The following is a 23509-nucleotide window of genomic DNA, read 5'->3' on the forward strand; positions in this document are numbered from 1 at the left end:
ATGCTGTTGACCTTGATGCTGTGTATATGTCACATATCAAAACATACACTGCCTTAATGGACATGAGCAGTGACAATGCACACATACGCATGGAACCTTTACATGCATGTGTTTTGCCATATACATCTACACGGCACTGTACAGCAGTTCAACATCCTGCCACGGATCGCCTCTGTTGCACATGTGATAGACATGGGACAATGGCTAGCCGGAAGTCATTCGCAGGGATGGTTATCAACTATAGCATGTACGGGAAAGGTTTCCTAGCTGTATCCGACAGCCATTTTGCCACCGAAAGGTGCATCAGTGCCACATTACTGATCCAGACAGTTAATAATACATCTACCATGCGGTCATCACACCATGTATGACAGAGATGACATGTGCAGCTTTGATGGACAGGGTTGCATGGTATGGCGGGAGTATGTAACATGTATGGCAAAGGGATCTGTCCAGCATGTGGCGATCCTTGTAGTAGGACGGTGGCTGTCCATGACATATGTCTTTCAGATCAGGATATGTATGTGTAGCATGTCCAACATTACAGTGTAGCACATGTCATTATGCAAGGTAGCCAGCATGCTGCATAGTGGAGGTGAGGATTGTCAAGTCTGGCATCGCCCATCCACGCATGGCCAATACCCCTTAAAGGTGATATGTGATCCGATATTGGTCACCCGAGTGCTGAGTATGCCTTACCAATGATCTCCATTCTCATGGATGGCACCCTGTCATGACATGGGTGCCTCATATGACTACCTAATAGGCCTGGAGACGTCACCAACTCAGGGAGGTGAACTTCACAGCACCATCCCTTACACAGTGTCCATAATATTGACCGCTGCCTAGGTGGTAGTTAATGGGTACAGGGTTATTCACCTAATGGTGACAATGCTATTATCAGCTGTCAGATTGTGCACATATGTCACACACCTCACCCACAAAGCCCACTCTGTATGTTGTCCACAACACTGAGACAGCTATTGCTCCTAAGTCATGGCCATTCACATCCTTACATACACAGATGCCTCCTATTTGTCTGTGTGGTATGGGCTACAATGGGGGGAGTACAAAACATTAACCCTGTTTTACTGTAGCTGCCACTATTGTGATATGCACATGCCACTTTGACACCTTTTGTAGTGTTGATTCTGTCAACAGGCCACTGGTAGAACACTCCTGTGACATATGAAGGTACATCTAGTATACTCAGTGTAGCTGGAACACGGTATGGGTGATGATGTCCTATGACCTGTCACAGGTATGCTAAGCAGTGTGAAATCATCCGTGCTGTCATCTACTTCTGTACTGCTAACATCTACGTTGATAGAGGTTCATAGACTTGCAGACCATACTCAGCAGGGTAATAGTGCAGTGCCTCCAATTATGACTGTTGTCTCCACTTGTGGGTTGCAGTGGGTTTATATTATCCAACACCCTATCTGTATTGCATATTCATGCACAGCACTTGTTCAGAACTTGTGAGCACTTCATGAGCTACTAATTACTATAGCACCCATTCCAACTCATTTCTTACAAGTACACTGTCTGTCCTTACATTTCCAGCTTGCTTACAGTACAACAGTTGTTGTACACACATAACTCACATATCTTGTGAGACATGGTTGAATATACAGGCATGTCCAACTGCCACGTACCAGTGCTATTGCCTGTCTATATGATGAATACGGTGAGCATGTGACAATAGAGCAATTGTCTCATGTACACAGTCAATGCTGACCTCCCAACATACGACACTACAGCCTGTGGGAGATGCACATATGTAGCCATGCTGGGGGTAATGCTCTCACCAACCCACACTGTACCTGACATTCATGCGGGGATGTGTAACATTTTCAACACACCCCACTCATCACATAGTCTCACAAGATCTCCACCACCACAGGCCACACATAGTATGAGTACGACATTTGCAGAACCTCTCCATACTCTGTGTAGGCACCAGAGGCAGCCCCCATCACCAAACACAACAACAATTACTTATAGCCTACAGACTCTTGTGTGCCCATCAAATAAAGCCAATAGGGTGTTATAACATACCCAACACACCAGTCATAGGTGACTCTGTAGGCGGTCACACTGATGTCCCACTCAGCAGGCTACACAAGGCGATAGTCGCTTACATCTAGCTGTCGGGTAACTGGTTCTGCAACATAACCTATGCACCCATGCCACACCTCACCAGGTACAATTTGATTGTCATTCTCCATGTTAGTGTGACTACACTGAGATGTAACTTCCCAGACTACATGTGCAGGGACATGCAATAGCTCTCCGGTCTTGTAGCCCAGAAGGTATCGGCCAATCCCTGGGGAGCATTCTGCATTCATCCAGACTAGATACCACTGTACAACAACTGACTGTTTCACTTCAACAGTTGCCTATGCTTCTGCTGTCATTCCACAGGCATCCAGTATCTGTCCACTTTGAATGACATGGTCAACAAAACATGATGCTTTGGCACAGATGACCTGCACCTGTCAGCCCTGGGAGTACAGATAACATATAAGGCTCTTGCTGCTCCTATACTGCCTGTCTTGCACAGTTTCCAATAACATTCACCACCAGAATGGGAACAGGCAAGCAAAACATGGGGTCATGTGACTCAATGCTTGACATCATCAGCACACCTGCACTGACAGGTTATACGCAGACCACACCTTTCAGTCATGTAACCTGGACTGGAACACCCATGGCTGAGGTGTGTCCATATTTCACTATGTTGTACACACCTCCTGGCTGATTACTTAGCACAATGCATCAGAGGTGATCCACGTGCAACTAACTGTGGCCAGAACTGCTATACACATTGTAACATGCTATGGATTCAACAACATACCCCACGGTTACCGGCCCTCATTTCATGGTGTACTGGACAGTAGGGTTCAGACAGGTACTACTGATGTGCGACTGACACTACCCCACACTTAACTGGGATAGCTACTCATGTACCAACACATTAGACCAACGCTGTCCAGGATTCATAACCTCCACTCAGCTGGATCAACCCATACACACCACCACCACCAAGACCAACAATATTCTAGACATGGACATTACCAACATGTCACTGGTGTTCCACACCTGTGGTTATCCTCTCGTTGGTAGTTTCCAAACATATGCTAATCACCCTTGTTATCCACATCCCGGCACCACACCCTTCACGGCATACACAGTACAAGATTAGTACAACGCCTACTACAGACGTCTTATGACAGCAGTAGTAAACGTCATGACACCCATGCAGATGGACAATGCACATACAAATGCTGAAACATACCCTAGTGCACTTCATTAGCACTTACATGACTGCATGGATCATGCTATTCCAAACAGAGCCATGATGGTAGCCACCAGATAACGGACGCCACTCTGGGGGTCCAGTGCCATGGACATAATGTACATCAAAAGGTGGAGGCTGTTGCAAAGTGGAGTACAATCCCATGGGTGGGGTAGCTCACTGGTCAGCCTCAGTAGGACTCCGGGATCTCTTATCACATCCTCCAAACCTAGCTCTGTAAACATTACTGTGACACATTCCAGGGTGTACCACAAATCATGATGGAGGTATGTCAGTAGTCAATGGCAATACCAACATCTGCTCTGACATACGACGGTTACTCAGGAACATTACAAAACCGAGTGGTGTTGGCAACATCCTGGTGGATGGGTTCAATGCTAACTTTGCACCCTCTCACTCCCTACAGGACCATAATCCATGCAGGAACATTGCGGGGTCCCTGCGGTCCCAACTACACAGTTCCAACCTGCACTCTCTAAGGCCTGGAACACAGACTCCATGTGACCATCCAACATCCCAGACTGTTATTTACACAAACCTCAGAACGACATGTCTCCCCCACTTGACCACCAGATTCACTAATAGCCTTGTATCAGACATTGTGGCCCCTGAATGGCACACAGCAACAGTTATCACACTCCACACAGGTGGTGCCACAATGAACCAGAGGGTCTATTGCCCTATACGCCTGACTGGACTGTTCTGCAAGGCTATGGGGCACATCATCATGCAAGTCATTAATAGAGACATTGGTGGGCTCCAGACCTTTGATGCCACCCAGGTTGGACTTGTTAGGGCCAGACCATGGCTCCTACACCAGGTGGACTCCTTTGATACAGTTACTAGGGTAGTTGATGATGGTAAGGGGGTCCACACAGCCTACATTGTCCTCTCATTGGCTTTCAGCACCATTCTCCATTCTGGTATTGACAACATATAAATCTACCTGCACATCGACCCCTACATCTCAGGATGTTATGCAAAGTGGCTCACAGACAGGACCCACACAATGAGGCTAGTATACCATAGTACCTACTGTATTTCAGTTACACTTGGCATACCACAGACCTCAGTCATAGGGTCCCTCATGTTCGGTATATGCTTCCCTGAGAACAGGCTAGCACAGAGGGACATTCCCTGACTAGGTTTCCAGACAACTGCATACAAGGCACCATGATTGATCCACCAGCTGATACAGACTCCCTCCATAAGGGTGTCACTGTGATGGATACCTGATGTCGATAACATGGCCTCAAGCTGCATGACACATGGTGCATGAACATCCCCTTTGGATTACACCAATCACCCACTGACTATCACATAGGTGGTAGTCCCCTACATGCATGTGACATTATACAGGATCTTAGTACACACGTATGTAGCACCCACCCTTTGATAACCATATTGGCAATGTGGCGTGGATATCCTTCTATGTGGCCACCCTTATCTGTACTGGGTTTGTAAGTGGAACAAAGGCACCCATTGTACCTCTAAACTCCTGACATATACACACATTCAAGGGTACAACACCCCGTTTAGGGTGTACCTTACAGAACAGCAATGGCTTTACATACCACAACATTAACACACCATGAGGATTATTGAGCTCCAAAGGTTGACGTATGTGGCAGTACTATGGACACCACGACTGTACACATTTGCATGCTGCATACTCAGGGGTGACCTCTGCTGAACATACAGGGCCCATGTCCACAACAATATTCATGGATATACTCCACATAAATGACATAAGCAAAAGCCACTGAGAGCAACATGCTCATGGATATATGCACAAACACAACGATGAGTGGGATGTTCTTGAGGGTTACATTCCCAAACCAGACACTCACCATGCTTTGGAACATGATTCCTATGTACATCACGCAGGGACACTCAGTAGCACTGTTTATGAGATACCTCACTTGGTGGATGGGAGACACACATGAACGCCAGGGATCACTGCAGTGGCTGTGCTGTGCAGAGGTGCAGGAAACACATGGCTCTGCTGTTCTCAGACAGGACACTACCCTAGAGAGGTGCCGCCAGTGTAAACACTGTAGTTGGGCTTACACATAGACTTGCCAGACAGCATAGTACCTCACTATGAACCTGTGAAGCTATTACATGTCCTTTGTGCATGGTTAATTGAGTAGCTCTTCCATTTCGATTAGCTATCCTGCTGTTACAGTGTCCCGTGACTACAAGCCATATATATCCTGTTATTGTGTATTGTACATGCCAATAGACAATACCTTTTGTTTGCATGATATAACTGTTATGCTGTGTAGAATATCTGACATATCTACCTACAATACTGTACATTACACATATTTTACATATTATCCCATAATGCAAAGCATACTTGCACAGCAGGACCACCTTAGGCATGTTGTTGTTGTTATATGCCCATACACATGCCTACTGTGACAGTATATCAACATACACTATCCCCTGATATGGCACGTACTTGTTGGACATACACTACCACTGACGGCGGGTGGTGTGGAATTGTTCTGTTTAAAGCCCTCATGCAGCATCCCTTGTGGTGTCTGTGATGTTTACCTTGTGGCCCACAGCAGGACACACAATTTCTACAAGCGTTACTATGCTCAGCAAGACATCACTACATAATACCTTTTCCCACTTTATACATTGTGGACAATTTTAATTAATACAAAACAAGCTATACATACACTAACATACTGAGTGTTCTACATACCTTGTTAGCGTTCTGAACTTTCGTAAATATCTCTCTTACACCTTTACTGTTTAAACGGTTCTATGGTATGAGCATATGGTTTGAATGTCTGGCAAGTCATCCTTATATACGTCGATACCTGTAACATGTGGTTTCCTGCCACCAATTGGTGTTCCTGAGTAAATTATTACATGCACATCAGCTGTGCAGCTACTCCATTCACCAATTATGTGGCAACAGTGGGGTATAATTGAATTCTCCACTTGGTCGTTGCCCTTTTGCCCTACCTTCGGGGAGATGGCCTGTATGTGTTTTGTTGTGTGGAATTGCAACTGCTATTTGTAGAGACACAGATATTTTGGATTCATGTCCCCCGTGGATTGTGTGTGATGGCTAGAGTATGTGGTTCTACATGTGAGTGTACCTGTCATCTCAACCGTCTGATAAGGGACTATTGCAAACAAAACCTGTAACATTGCCATCTGTTCCATTATACAACAGCTACGATTTCACATGGCGCCTTTACAAATGTGTCTCTCACAAGGTATGTTAACGCTTCTGCAGATGTAATTGAGTGAGTGGATGTTTGTAATGTTATTACAGTCTGTATTGCTATTGTTTCGTGTGTGGGAGATGTAGGTGGGTGTACATAGCATATACAGGTTTGTGGGGACTGCATTTCTACTTATTGCATATGTGTGTGTGGGCTCCTTCCCTAATTGAAGAACTATCAGTTAGTAGACTGAAACTATAGTTGTTATGGGCTTATACATTGGGCCGTTGTTAATTGGTTTCTATATAGTATGCAGGTGAGGTTGATACTTCCATACCTCCGGAAATACAGCGATATGTAAAGGAATGTTACTAAATGACAGCTGTCCCATGTATATCTATCACAGATATTTACACTCATTGCAGTTGTGTTGGTGACTGAACCTCTTTGGCATGGGTTGCCACCTTTTCAAATGGCCATAGTGGGACATTTGCAGGACACACATCGGTGTTTACAGGCTGACACATACCCATGGTCAGTACACAGGATAGCACATACTTTTATCCAGAATACATACTTATTCTTGTAGCACTTTAGCTACTTATCATGTTTCATGTAACATTTATGTTTTTTAGATACAGGCATAACTATTTAATGCAACTATTATATAGGACATAATTATGCCCTACAATCTCGGATATTTGACCTTTTTAATATTTTTTGTCAGGACACAACTGCCCAGGGAGGGGCTGTCCCTCTTAAAGTGGGACAGGTAGTAACCGTATGCCTACAGCCAGCTATAACCACACCTAACGTAATGATCTACCTCCGAGTTAGCACTAACAGACACACGATGCAAACACACACACACACACATTACAGTCCCATGGAAATGCACGCGGCCCCCTCAACACACACATACACAGACTATGGCAATCACAAACACAGTTGAACACAGTACCTACGTGGACCGCAACACCGGCAGCGATAACTAAATGTCCCTTAATATCGTGATAATATTACATGCGGTTCTAGTGTTCCGGTACTGTGTTCCTTCGGTCTTTCAGCCTTGTGATTACGCGTGTTGGTATGTGACACATTCCATAGTTGGCAGTATCCTATTTATTTGTACCTCCATGGTTGTGTACATGTCGTTGACCTATCTACATATTTGCAGATATAGGTTAATCCGTATATATCAACATATATCTCTCTGTCACCCTTTCTATCTCTATTATGTATATATATATATATATATATATATATATATATATATATATATATATATATATATATATATATCTGACAGAGAGAGTGACAGGCAGAATACACATTTCATTGTGTACATGTCAGTGTATACTGTTACCTGGACTCCGCACATTTGTGTTTGAACCTGTCACATTGCACACCTGCCGTTGGTACATCTTGGGTAGCTTAGTGTTAGGTGATTGTGTACATGATTGCGTGTTGTACTCCTGGCAGTGGTCATTTTACCCTTCAGAGCAGGCACTATTAGTACAGGGGTGAATAATGCTGGTTTCACCTGTTCTGGACATCATTGACCGTGATCTGCGTGATATTCAGAGAAGCTTAGCCCTGTTTCGCGCATATCCGTATAGTCATATTTAAACGAAGCTTACCAGCACTGGGCAACGCATATTCCCACTAACATGTGCTAAACATGATCTGACAATGCATCCAACATGCATTATTCATGCCTTCGGGATTACGTTACATCCCTTGCAGGACGTGGGACCGGGAACATGCACGACAGTCACTGCATTTACCACTTGGGCATCTGGGATTTATAGGTTCATAGGTTCATAGGTTCATACTAGGCTATCTGCCCAAGGGCATTTACAAGCCTAGCCCATAGTTTTGTGGCTTACGCCACCCCTTTAGTATGGGGAACTATACCCATTATTTTGCTGTGCCTCTGTTGAGCAGTGACACTGAGGTAATCCCTGGGGTATATCTGCGATCTCCCATCCATTGGTCAAGATTTCTCTTGAACAAGGCCAGCGAGGTGCTCTGCCTCACATATACCGGGATTTTATTCCACAGCATAGGGAGTCTTTGGGTGATGAATCTATCCCTCAAGCACGTCCTATTAATAGCCGTGTCGAGGTTTAAGTCTCGCGCCCTTGTGGCTCTGACAGATCTAGATTTTTGAGGTGAAGCATATTCATCAAATCTGGGTTTGACATGGCCTTGTATGTTAGGCAAAGGTCACCTCTGAGCAAGCGGTAGCGACTGAATAGAGCTGGAGTTCTTTCAGTCGGGCAGCATAGGACAGATGTTTGAGACCCTTTATCCTTTTGGTGAGGAACTTTTGTGGCCTCTCCAGCTGCTGCAAGTGTCGGGTCAGATACATTCGAATGGGGCATTGTACTCAATCATTGGTCTGATGAGTGATGAGTATAGGGAGACTATGACCTCCCTTGATCTAGATGAGAATCCCTTCATGATAAGGTGGGCAATGCAGAAGGTCTTCCTAACTACTTTAGCTACATGGGTGTCGAATGACAGACTACTATAAACCTGGGTCCCCAGGTCCCTGATAACTTCTTCTGTGCTCAGTGGATTGCCACCTATTTGGTAGCTAGGGGTAATCTTGTTTTTCCCGAAGGGTATGACTATGCATTTTTTGGCATTTAACTTTAGGCCATGGCTCTGGCACCAGTTATCCGTTTCTGTGAGACCCTTCTGAAGGATATCTGTGTCAGATGTGTTTTCTACTATGGCCCAGTTTGCAGTCATCTGCAAACTTTGTCAGCCATAACCCTCCTGTGTTTGCTTGTACTTCGGAAAAGTAGATGCCAAACAATAGTGGGCCCAGGACTGAGCCCTGTGGTACACCACTTGTGACAGGCTTTGAGTCTGACATGGCGCCAGCAACTCTGACCCTGTGGGTTCTGTCACTCAGCCAGTTTGCAACCCATCTTGTGATGTATGGGTTAACATTTAAGCTGATGAGTTTTTCAATGATACCCAGTGGGGTATTGTATCGAAGGCCTTCGCCAGATCGAGGTAGGCTGTATGGACTGCCTTTCCTCATCAATGGCTTTGGTGACTGTTTGAAAAAGTCAACCAAGTTTAGAAGGCATGATCTGCCTTTGACAAAGCCAAACTGGGATGGATCCAAAGTCTGCAAATTCCTATGTCTTTATTTATGAGGTCCATTATGATCCTCTCCATGGCTTTGCAGATAAGGCTTGTCAAGCTAATGGGCGGTAATTTCCAGGGTCGGTGGAGGCACCGCCTTTGTGAAGTGGGACCACAGTTGCAGTGCCACTCCTGGGTACGTATCCAGAGGTAAGACTATGATTAAACAGCTGTCCTAGCTGTGGGTTTAATTCCTCATTGAGTTTATGGAGCACACAGGGGACACCATCAGGTCCCACGGATGCTGTGTTTTTGCTTTGGAGAGAGCAGTTCTCACTTGGGCGTTGGAGATGTTTGGGGGCTGCAATCACTTGGTATAGATATCTCTCCTTTTGGGGGAGGGGAGTTTGCACTGAACCTGTCAGCCAGTATGTTGGCAATGTCTGTAGGATCAGTAATCTTCACATCATTTTGAACTAGTTCTGAGCATATCTGGGAGTTTCCTCCCAGGTTTCTAACATAGCTAAAGAAGGCCTTATGATTGTCTTTTGAGTCTTTAGCTTTTTCTCTCAAAATTTGCTTTGGATGATTTTATGAGAGCTCTTAGTTTTTACTTATAGTGATCAAGGGTGTCTTACCTTTTAAGGATTTTGCTCTATCTTGTAGTAGCTTCCTCCTTTTGTTGTAGAGTTTGTTTATGGCTTGGGTCCACCAGACTGGACGCTTGCCTTTGGTACAAAGAGTCTTTGTTTTGCTTGGGATTGCCTTATCCATGCAGTCCTGCAGGTGCTGGTAGAAGGCATTTGTAAGTGATTCAGCGGCTTGAGTACTGTTTTCCGCCAGCTCGGGGGCCTTAAAGGAGACCACACTAGTCTTTAGAAGTGTGAAGTCGGCTTTCGAGAAGTTCTTTACTGTGGTCTTTTTTATTTCAGGTGGGGGTGGGTTAATTGCACCTGGATGGTCTCCGATGCATCGTGCGTTGCCACCAGTTTTGAGGTGTGGGTGTCTTTGATGAATATGGATACCCCCCTCCTTTCTTGGTATTGTCCGGATTTTGGGGCCGGAACGCATGATAAGAGGTAAAACCTGATAGTGCTGGGGTGCTCTCAGGAGCCTTGAACCAGGTTTCTGTCACTGCACAGACATCGATGTTCTCCATACTGAGAAGGGCCTCGAGTGCGTGCATTTTGAGATTTAGACTTCTGGCATTGAGCAGCATTACCCTTAGCTTTTTCCTTTTTTGTGTTCTAGGGTGGTAGGTTTAGAATTTGAGCCTTGCCTAAAAGGCACTATGGGGTGGCAAGAGCCTTTGCCAATATCCGGAATCCCAGGGTGACAGGTGCAAGCCGTCCCTTATGAAGCAGCATGGCTTGTCCAGCATGTCATCCCAGGCAGACAGACATTGGATCCCTTTTGAATGACACCAGAGTTTAAGCCAATTGTTAAAGCTGATCATCTTATCTCTGTATTGTGGCATCATTCTTGGTGAAGGTAGGATACTGCTCAAGGTCAGGGTCATACCTGCCTGGGCTACATAATCAGAGAGCTCCTCAATGTCTCTTTTCATGTAGTCCAGGAGGTACATCTCAGGTCGTTTACACCAGCGTGGACAATGACTGAGTCGTTTGTACCTGCTGTTGAGAGACCTGAGTGCTTGCGTTATGTGGCGGATTCTAGCGCCTGACAGGCAGCTTACTGTGACCTTCTCCTTACTCAGTCTGGTGAGCGGGACGTCAGTGTGTCTGACTATGGAGTCACCAATGACTAGTGTGTCTGGCATTGTGTTTGGCCTTAAGGGCTGTGACTGTTTGACACTCTGACTGTGAGGTCTATGTGTTGCAGGTGTTGTGTTCTGAGGTGGTGGTTGTTTGGGTGTCTGCTTTGGTGGCCTCTGCTGTTTTGGTAGATTTTTGATCAGAGCCGCCGAGTATGTCTTTGTGTGTTTATGTGTATGATTTGAGGTTGTGATGGTACTATGTGAGACTGGGTCTATAGTGTGTGTGGTAACCTTCTCCTCCTGACTGGTCTTGCCAGTCCTATGTTGAGAGAGCTCAGCCTCCAGTTTGGCCGTATAGTTGCATCTCTCGCATGTATTTGTGTTTTGTGGGAGGAGGAGGGTTGTCTGTGTACATGAGGCAATTGTAACATTGCCTCAATATTCCCAGGTTCACCAGCTGAGCAGGAGAGGACACTAGCAACTGATCCTCGACATGCTAGAAGGACTAGACAAAAAACTTTAAAAGAGATTCCGGGGATGTGGGTGACCGAGAAATGGGGGTTTGCCTTTTGGGGTGCTATCTGTAAGAGTGCCGTATCAAGGTAATAAGTACTGTAGGAGCAAGTGCTAGGTTTAACAGATAGAGAAAAGTCTACTTGGAGTCAAGTAGAGATGATCTTTTAGGTATTAGAGAAAGTGCTAGTAACAGGGATGCTTAAAGGTAAGATTGAAAAGAATGCACTCTGCAGTGTGCACTAGAGAAGTTAGATATGAAAGTAGGTAATTTGAGTTTTACCTGTTTAAAAGTTAAGGTTTAGTGGAGAGTTACTATTTTTAAAACAGCAAGATGGACTGAAAGGGGTGGTTACTTTTGTATTTTGGTACTATGAAATACTGTAGGATGGCCAATAAATTTAAATAATTGAAGGGTGGGATTTCAAAAGTGATGGTTTTGTGATTACTCACATAAGCCAGTGAAAGTAGAGAGAAATGAGATATATGGTCAGATTAACATAAGAGGGGCAACTAGAAAGACAGTGGTATTTAACAAGACAACTTAAATAGGTGGGAGGGAAAAAATTCTGCCTGACTCAGAACAGAGAGCTGTGGTCTCTTTTGAAGTTTTAATATGCTGTTAAAACAGAATGCAAGCAAAACACAAGATAAAGAAAACAAACTACAGTATTCAAAATATAGAAAGGCAATACAGAAATACAAAAATAACAGCAAACTAACCTTTCCTTCACAGCAAAGTGTAGCAGAGTCTGGATGAGCCTTTCTGGTAAAGCTCTGAAATGTTTTAGTTTACTCCTTAAATAGAAATTTTAGTTCCTAGCTCCACCCCCTCTGTTAACAAGTGATTAACCTTAAGTGACCTCTTCTGTCTTATGAATGAGTCCTTAATTAATCAGTTCTTATTTCTGCCTGACTCAGAACAGAGAGAGCTGTGGTCTCTTTTGAAGTTTTAATATGCTGTTAAAACAGAATGCAAGCAAAACACAAGATAAAGAAAACAAACTACAGTATTCGAAATATAGAAAGGCAATACAGAAATACAAAAAATAAAATTTGTACACATGTTATGGCATTTTGTATGTGGACTGTACTACAGCTGTTACTCCATACTGTGATCAAATGGGTAACTCAGTTAGTTTACATATGGATGAGACCTATTAATGCTATGTCCAAGTGATGTTTAATAGATGTGCTCCAGCATTGGGTATGTATGTCACAGTGAGCCACACACTATAATGTGCTACACCTTCACAAAACCATAGGTAGAGCATGCTGGGGTGACAGATACCTGTCATGGGTACACCCCATGCTTCGCCACTACATCCATGATTACATTATATGGAGCCCCTCATTAACGCACCAGGGAATCCATGCAGAGTGTGTGGGGAACAGTGATTACACATATGGATCCCGCAATTGGCTCTGCTCCACTGAGCGCCAGTTGGTTACTCGATGTGGTGGCGACAGCAGACACTGTTTGCCTAGATTTATGAATGGCCTCTGACAATCAGGCATGTACCTAGGAACCTATACACACAGTACCAACATATGCTGATAGGTGCGTGTACTCTTCAGGTGTTGACATTCCTTGTTCCAATAGCTGTTGTGTGTACAATGGTTGACGGCTGCCTATGTAGGATTCACACAGTAGGCCACCTATACATTACAATTTACAGGTGGTCGTGTGTGTGTGCCATCCATTTTACTGTGTGTGCAGGTGGAGAGGTGTGTCAGTCTGTAGGGGCCTACACTGTCAGAGTATGTGCTATACGTTCCATCTTTGCCAAGGCATAGGCATATTGGGCACACCTCCATCTGCCTACTGGGGCTGGCACAGGGTGTTCATGGTCTGAATCCCTCTGTGCCTGTGATGGTCTTGGCAATTGTGGTGGGCTGTGAGGGCCTTCACCATTTTGTCCCTGCTGCAGCTGTTTCCGCAGGATCATATTATGTAGCATGGCACATACTATGAGGATGTGGGCACACGTGCCTGGAGAGTACTGCAAGGCTCCACCAGATATGTCCAAGCAACAGAACTGTGATTTCAGCATCCCAAACACAGCAGCTGTGAGGCATGCCAGATGTGGGAGTCATGGTAGCTTCCAGGGCTGCCAGCACACACATCCATGATAATGCCCTGGGCATTGCACACAACCTAGTAGTTGATGGAGTGGTATCCCTTGCTGTTTATGTAGCACCTATCATGCTCACCGGGTGGTGACTTGATATGTATGTGTGTGCAGTCTATCGCACCCAGTACCTCCGAGTAGTGTGCCAAATGGTGGAAGAGACGCATATTGCTGGCCAACTCCTCCTGTGTTTGGGGGAAGTATATATGCTCATTGGCATGTGGTAACATGGCATCCAGGAACTGGTGTAGTACCCTGGATGCTGATGCCTGTGAGATCCCCATTATATCTCCAGTTGGCCTTTGAAAGGTACCTGTGGCTAGTATTCGCAAGCTTACACATACCTTCGTGTCCACTGGGATGGGTTCCCCTCTGTTGTTTCTGGATCTCAGGTGTGGCCGGCACAGCTCAACTATTTGCTGTAAGATGTCCCTGTCCACCCTGTAATGCTCTACTATCTCCAGATCATGTAGCCCCTGGTAGGTTACCCTTGGTCTGAACACTCTTCTCCTCATCCGGGGCCTGCGGTGGTTGTCAGCATCATCCTCCACAACACCGTCAGTCTGTAACACATGGTGATGAATCACAACTATGGCAGCTCCCAACATGTACATTGTAAAAGTTCCCCATATGTTTACACCTATGGTGCAGTGTTTGGGAATACACAGGTGTGTGTGGGGTGCTTTCACGCTTTATACTATTGTGCCGTGAACATCGATGATGTCATAGGGTGTGTATGTACGATTGTAGCTACAAGATATCTTATGTGTTTTAAGACATGAACTACTATTGTGGTGCCTTTGGTGTTGAATTACATTTGGCTGACGTGGATTACCTCTTGCCCTTCCCTTTACATTTCTTCACGTTTCACCTCCTATTTTCTGGCATGCATCCAGCAGCCTGCTTTCATTTGTACTTTCCTACACCTGGTTTATCTTGTGTAATGTGTTCTATGGCCGGTCTACTGCAGGTTTGCTTTGCTCTGCTATGACAGTTCTCTTTTCTTTGCAATCCGACACCTGCCCTATCCTGTTTTGCAGGTTTCTGCAAGCAGACTTGTCAGCTGCCGTCGATTGCCCGCTGTGAGTTAATAGGTGTTAATTGCTCAGTTGTACTCCAATTACCCTACTGCAGCATTTCCTTACTTTCTTCCCCTGACCTTCCTGTTTGAGTTATGGTGCGCGGCACGTGCATCCACTTACCGGGTTTCGGGCACGTTTTCCTCCCTGTACACATGCGCTTTCGGGCACCATATGTGCTCTCAGCTAAACTATGCTATATCTACCTCCCCACCCCTGTCCTGCGGCTTTGCTTAGCAACGGCCAGGCCAGATTTGCATTGCTCCAATGTGCTTACAGCTACAGTGGCACACCCCACTGCTGATGTCATGTATACCTCTAAGCCACTCCTCAGTGTTGTAATGCTGCACCGTATGGTACATCGTTAGTCCGGCGGGACGTTTGCAATTCACTATTACTTGCCTCATTTGTATGGTATTGACTACTAATTTCTAGTTACCGTGCAGAACACTGTCACAGACCCTTAGCAACCCTTGCAGCTTGGTTGTGGTGTACCATGCATACCATTGAGTATTATGGTGAAATCATGATTTGTATTACATTGCAATTTTATGACATTTGTATATATTTTCTTTGTGTTCCCGTTTGCGCACATATGCCCTGCGGTTGTACTTTGCATTACTGTGGACATGACATTAAATGTTGTTTTTTAGGTGTTGTGCATCTTTTCTTATGCCATTGGCTGTATATTTAGCCATTGGCATATGTTAACTTTGTAATACATGAGTCTGGTCTGTTTTCATAGCTCCGAAGTTCTGTTTGGAAAAATGTAAACTGTGTTTTTGGTTTACATTTCTGTGGGCTTACGCTACGCCTACACCACTTCATGAATCGCTGTGTACCTTCATTTGCATGGTGCGGCACTGCACATGGGGTGATTAGCATACCTAAGCCGAGGGCTGCACAGATCTGGCGTATGCCGGTAATGCACGTGGAATTGGATCGTACCTGAATTGCTCGGCGGCCATGTTTGGTGTTATACCACCTACATTATGCCTGCACCTGGTGCAAGCTTCATGAATCCTGGGGACTATCATTGCTGGCCTGTTACAGACTATTTCACCTGCATGCCATTGTCAGGGATACTATGGTTCCATATATGCATGTGGTATGCCTGCTATGTGATTGTTGCACATCTATCATTCTGTGTTATTGGAGATATCTATGCATGCTGTTGGACATGTTCCAGGAATGTTTGATCTATTACTACCCACATATGTTCTATAACAGTAACTCAATAGCATGTTTAGGGAATAGTTACCAGCAGAACCACTTCTCCCACCTCATCTGGCCATGTTACCAGGCCACATCACATGTGGGACCCACCCTGGAGCCTCCTCATCTACTGGTCCAGCCCTACCTTCAGGTGGAACTACCTCAGGGGATGGTGTTCCCTCCGGGGGTACACACACACACAATCCTGTCACCTGAGGTCAGGTCTAGGGTCTGTTCCATAGAGGGCTCCAAAGAAACTTGTGGAATGTGCTACTTGAGGACCACAGTACACAGTCACAGGGTCCACATGCTCCTCCTGCTCAGCTTCCAGGGCAGGCACCTTCAGGGCCATGAAACTGCTGTTGTGACTAGCAATGGGTGGGGGCCTTGTTCCCATTGTTTCCATATGGGGGCTCATGGGGCTTCCACATCACAGACCACACACACCATCCAGGATGTTTACCCACCTCATGTGTCATATACAACCCCTGTAGGCTGTCCTCTATATCTACCAACTCGAACCACCTCCACAAATATACCTGCTGTCCTTCCCCATATTCTCATTCCCTACTTCACAGACAAGGGAAATGTGGTCCCAACAAGGGGTTCACATGTGACATAACTGTCCATGTTGCACACACTTACAGCTTTATATATATCTGTGTGTATTGCTATACGTGATGTTCCCTCACACATAGCATGCAGCACTGTGGTGGTAATATAGGGGACATGTATTTACATACATATGTGTGTGTGTGTTTGTATATATGTAGACATACACACACACACACACACACACACACACACACACACACACACACACACACACACACACACACACACACACACATATATATATATATATATGTGTGTGTGTGTGTGTGTGTGTGTGTGTGTAGATATATTTTATGTTGTATATATGTGTTTATATATATGTCTACATATGGGTATATATCTATATATATATATATAGATATGTATGCACATATACATACCTATATATGGGGTACATTCAGACATCAGGTCCACAATCTCTAAGTCTCCTTCCTGCACAGCTGCACTGTTCTGCCTTGCTGCAACACAGACAGGTGCCACATATGGACACAGCATAACATTAGGGGGCTATATATAGGGCCAGATTGCAGGTAAGCCTATTACACACCTATGGCATTTCAGCATGCTACAGTACATGTTAACCTGAGTGTCCTGCAAGTGGTGGGCTCTGAAACACGTGTCCATCATTATGGCATTACTTCCACCATCAGCTACTGGCCACAGTAATATACATCCTTTCCATTACACAACACACACTATGTTGGCTTACGTCTTGTCAGTCAGTGCTGCTCTGCACAGTTGATGTTTATGGCCCACTACCCATAGGGACAGACTCTATTGTCCATAGCAGTTGCTTAGCTGAACATCATTACAACAACAACACATGATGGCACATATATATAATTCCACATCATCTATCCCATTATTATGGACCAAGTATTACAGTCAATTACATGCATATATACTTCACATACCTGTTGTGGGAATGAGGTCTGTTTTGGATGGCTTTCTTGTAGGAGTTTTTTTTTCTCCTTGCCTTTGGTCTTAGCCTGCTTTCTTTGTTTCTGTTTCAGTTTTGTTTTTGGTTTTGGTTCTGGTTTTGGTTGTGGTTCTGATTTCTCTCTCTCTCTCTATCTCTCTCCCCTCTCTCTTTCTCTCCAGTAGATGGATTGAGCTGCTTAGAATAGATTGCAGCATGGCTTTTGTAGGTGATGCACATGATCAGGTGATGGCCTCTGCACCAGTCACTGTCCTCCACTTGCTACCTGCATACAGCATGCTGTGTAGTACTTCCAGTTACCACTGTCATGGCAACCCACTACTATAAATCCCTGCATCATGTGGGCATGGTCCCTTTACCTTTCCTGCATGGTGAACATCCTTCCTGTGTGTGGGAAGCAGTGTTACAGACAGCAGGTAGCAATACCTCTTACAAGAGAACCTGAACACTCAGGCCAGATACATATTTGTATGAGGTTCCAGAACTACAGACAGAGTGTGAGTAATGTTGTTGTATGCATTGTATAGCACCAGTGTTACAGGGTTTGTGCATACATACTATTTTAACATGGAATGCAGTCTATTTGCATAGCTCTCAACTGTGGGCCTATCCACTTGATGGCCAGAGGTGTGCCTGCTATGTTTTATCTGTTCATCATACAGGTCATGTGTCAGACATATCACTGGCAGTGTGTGTGTTGAGTGCTATCAGTACACGGCTACATCCATTTGTGTTTTTGACTTCATATTCCTGACTAAGGGTATGTTGCAGACTATCCTGTAACACCAGCAACTTGCTTAGTGTATGACAACACTATTTCACATATGGGTCTGTGTTCTGGCTTCTGTCCTCCACCTTCATACCAGGCTTTGTCCATATGACATGCTGTCAGGGGATATGTAGTGGCCTGTGAGTATGTCATGCTGCCATTCCTGCCATCATTCCACTGCTGTTGTGGCCCCCCACACATATTGTGGGGTTTGGTCCATATATGTGTGGGCTTCATCTGCACAATACATGGGTGCCCTTCTGCAGTCCAGAGGTCAGTGTATGTAACAGTGGTATATGCCCCTGTATGTCAGTCTATGGGGTGGGGATACATTATGACTAACCTGGGCTGTTACAACATGCGAGGGATATCAGAAGTAAGCTGCCTTAAGGTATCTGGATGTACATTACCATACAATTCACCTTGGGAAAATGCAGGCCTACTACTTCTTGCCATACAGACTGTTCTGTTTGTCAGTGTGATTGTGATGGTTTCACTTATGCCTTGTTATGTAACAGATACATCCCAATGTGTCAACTGAAGTCTTTCCCCCCTAAAGATTAAGTACAGAGTGCAGTTAGAGGCTGCAGAACTATATATCTGCATTATGTACTGTTGATTGATTGTTATCCTGTGGCCCAGTCTTTCTTTACTGTTGTACTACTTGAAGGCCTTCGCCTGGACAGCAACATATGTTATGCTTTTCAGAATACTGTATTAATTGATCTGTTTGAGAGTTGCATTAGTCTGTTTATATGTATTTCAAAGTCTAAAGAGCTATATAACATGGCATATACAACTGTAATAGTACACAAATAAAGCTTTCTCATGTATGCAAACATGTGTGTGGTGTTATATCCTTTGACTTCCCTGTGGGTATATGTTTCAGGCAACAATTGTCTTTTGTATGGGTGACTCATACAGTGCCCATTTGATAAGGTGACAACTGTAGGAATACTGGCTATTCCTTATGGTGTGCACCCTCTAAATATGTATCTTCCTATACATATCTCTGTGTGTGCATGTGTATTTACATATATATATATATATATATATATATATATATATATATATATATATATATATATGTATCTGCATATATATGTGTGTGTGTGTGTGTGTGTGTGTGTATGTATCTTAGGAATGTTTATTGCTTCCACGTTGTACATTCCCTATGGTTGCCAGACTGTACCGCATATGTTATTGATACCAGCCTGATATCATACAGGTGGAATGGATTACTGTTAACATCTTGTGCCCATATTGTGTTGGGTCCTGGTTATGGGACATGCAACAGTTGGTATTGTATTGCAGGAGGGGGTAATATCAATACATACAAGACATATGTAGCTTGGGCCCCCTCACCCCCAATAACAGTGCCTGTGGTCATAGATGTATTTGTTATGTTCTCATTTATATCTATAGCTATATATCTGTATATACACGGTTTCACTTCATAATCTCAAATTACTGAAATCCCGAATTTCAGTAACCCGAGACTATAAAGTCGAACCAATCATAAAACCGAAAACCACAATCCCGAATCACACAATCATGAACATACATACACAATACACCACATAACACACACACTTTTCCACCCATAGCACACAAACAAGACAACCATACACTACAGATAAGCAGGGGGGAAAGCCTCCCACACTTCCTACTTATATATTCCAACTCTGAGGTCGCACATAACATGACAAAAAAAAAAAAAAAACTCACACCACTCCATCCTCCACCCACTCACACACAAATACACATCATACATACACAAGCATCAACAAATCCGACACTCACACTTACACTTACACCTCCCTACCCTTACCCACACATACAGCTTACAAAAACACATACAAGCACTCACTCGCCTGCAATTTCAGGCACCATAACACTACACGCGATGCACTGGAAATGCATAAGTGCCGATTCAAGATATTCGAATTCGCTCTTATGCACTTTTGGCATTCTGGTTACTGAATTTCAAGATTTCAGTAATTCGAGATTATGAAGTGTAACTCTCTCTCTCTCTCTCTATATATATATATATATATATATATATACATGTAGACATATATATCTATAGATGTATGCATATGTATAATACATATATATATATATATATATACATATATATATATATATATATATATATATATATATATGTGTGTGTGTATTCATATATCTATTTCGATAGAAATATATATATATATATATATATATATATATATATATATATATATCTTCTTCTTCTGGCTTTTTCCCGGTTAGGGGTCGCCACAGCGGATCACCTTGTCCGCACATTGAATGGCAGTGGAGTTTTACGGTGTCGAGTTGCCAGCCCGGTGCCCAACCTTCCACAGAAGGCACACTCACACGCACACCTAGGGCCAATTTAGAGTGTCCAATCCACCTGCAGCATGTCTTTGGTATGTGGGAGGAAACCGGAGCACCTGGAGGAAACCCACGCGACCACAGGGAGGACATGCAGACTCCGCACAGAAGGCACCCCAGCCGAGGATTGAACCGGAGAACCTCTTGCTGTGAGGCAGCAATGCTAACCACTGCACCACCGTGGCCGCCCTATATATATATATATATATATATATATATATATATATATATATATATATATATATATATATATATATATATATATATATATATATATATATATATACAGACACATGCTATTGTAACCTGATAGTAACTTTTTTGCTGATTGTAATGGGACTTTGTTACATTTTATTCACTGAGGAGCTTCTCTCCATGGGTCTCTGTTGAAAATGAGCCAAAAGCTCAGTCAGACTAACATGGTTAACACATGTAAAATAAGTAAATACATAAATAAATATATACATCTACATGTTTAATACATTTCCTGTACTGCTGAATGACTGGGCTGGATGATATATTTGTGAAAACATTAGGGCTATGCATATATGACATGGCTTAGTGGTAAATCTCTTTGGCTATGGTGTGTAGGGTCTGGGGTTCAAGACTTGCAAAGGCTGTTGCTAGGCAGAACAAGGACAGTTGGATACAGAGTAATTAAGGTAGTTTTAAGCAGTTGTAAGTGGGTTTGTGTGGAGTTAAGCAATGCTAACTTCCAGTTAAAGTTTCTTATACTGATTTAGCTTCTCGATTGCTTAACCTTGTAGGCATTGCTTACCCCCATGCAAACAAGCTTTAACCCACTCACTGCTGCTTAAAAGTGCTTACTCCCGCTTATCCCGTGTTAATTTCTTTAAAAGAAATGAAAAAGGGTTAATAGGGAAGAAGTGAAAAAGGGGCACAAAGAGAGAAAGACAGTAGGGAAAATAGCTAGGGATATGCAGGAAGGGTGTAGGGAAGGTCCATAGCTGCCCATTTCTTCTACAGCAACAGCTGTCTATATACACTGAATTTGGAGATAGATTTGGATACTCATACCCCTGAGACAGGGGTGAGGACAACAACAATATGTTGTTACGCCAATTAGACCAGATTACATGTGTCCAGTGGATGTGTGCAAAATGGACAGCTATGTATGGGGCAAGATTTGTTTTTGGGAACAGATTGCCTTTTTTTTCAGCTGAGAGTGGGATGTTGGGGAGGTATAGCAGGTATATTTGGGGAGGCAGGTTGGGTAGGTTAACAGACAAGAGAAACAAGATGCATACATGGGGCAGTATATGACACATGTGGGGGGTAAACACCTTGATGGGGAGGGGTGTTGGGTAATCGGAAGCCCATGAGCCCCCTAGTGCAAACAGTGGGACTGAAGTCCCCACCCATGGGCAGTCACCACTGCACCTTCACAGCCCTGAAGGTGGCTGTGTTGGGGGCTGAGAAGGAGGGTCAGGCCAACCCTCTCCTTGTGACACACTGCCCCTCAAGCAGGCTTAGCAGATCTCTGACCTCCCTGAGGAGCTTGCTACACACCACAACCCAGACATGGCGATGGGTAACAGGTTCCTGTCTGCGTCTGCTCCCAGGGGGAGGTGAGCCCCATCCCCTGAGGCGGTTCCACCCAAAGGTGGTGCAGAACAAACGGACAAGGAGGTCCTGGGTTGGGCCCCAGACATGCAGGTGCCCGGTGCCATGGCCAGCTGAGGTGGGATAGGTGGGTCCGCTGGGACCGACCTTCCCAAACCTGCTATGGTGTTTAAATTTTATCAGCATATGTGGGTTAGTAATAGTCAACACATTCCAGGATTAGGTGTAACAGCATGCATAGATATTCCCATTAACCCAAACACCAAATATGGAACAGTTGCATAGCAAACAGAACACATGCATATATGGGACCACAGTGGTCATTACAACAGCATGCAGGTAGATTGATGGCAGCATGCCACCAATGTGGGAGTATTTCAACATGGCACATGCATAGAAACAAATTTAAATAATTATCAAACAATAGGACATATGTCCCAACAGTAGAATTAATTCAGCACATACCGATTGAGTTGTGTATTTAGTTTATTGTTGCAGATATGGTGGGGGGAGAGAAATATGTCAATTAACAACTATTATATTCCTGTAGTTCAGATTACTTTCTTAATCAGTGCTGTAATCTGTACCTTACAGGTATTAGTGCACTACCCTATTGCCTTAGTTTGGACAGTGGCATGGCTGTTGACAACTATATACATGAACTGAGATTTACCTGCAGTATACACTTCTTACCTGGTATACCTGTGGAGGTGTTGTTTGTTATGCAGGTGAACCGGGACATATTTCGACTATTGCTCTCTTAAACCTTTAATGACTTGTACAATGACAGGTTTGTTTTATTTGACATTTTCCAAATATTTACAGGTCTAACAGTCAGTTATATGACATGAAATGCTGCCTACATGTCAGAAAGTAGCACACTGATATGGCTGGGGAACAGGGGAACAGCCAGCAGATATGAGCTGAATA

This window comes from Protopterus annectens, chromosome 4.part0 (assembly GCF_019279795.1).
Source record: "Protopterus annectens isolate FY-2018-M chromosome 4.part0, PAN1.0, whole genome shotgun sequence".
In the NCBI taxonomy this organism is placed as follows: domain Eukaryota; kingdom Metazoa; phylum Chordata; order Ceratodontiformes; family Protopteridae; genus Protopterus; species Protopterus annectens.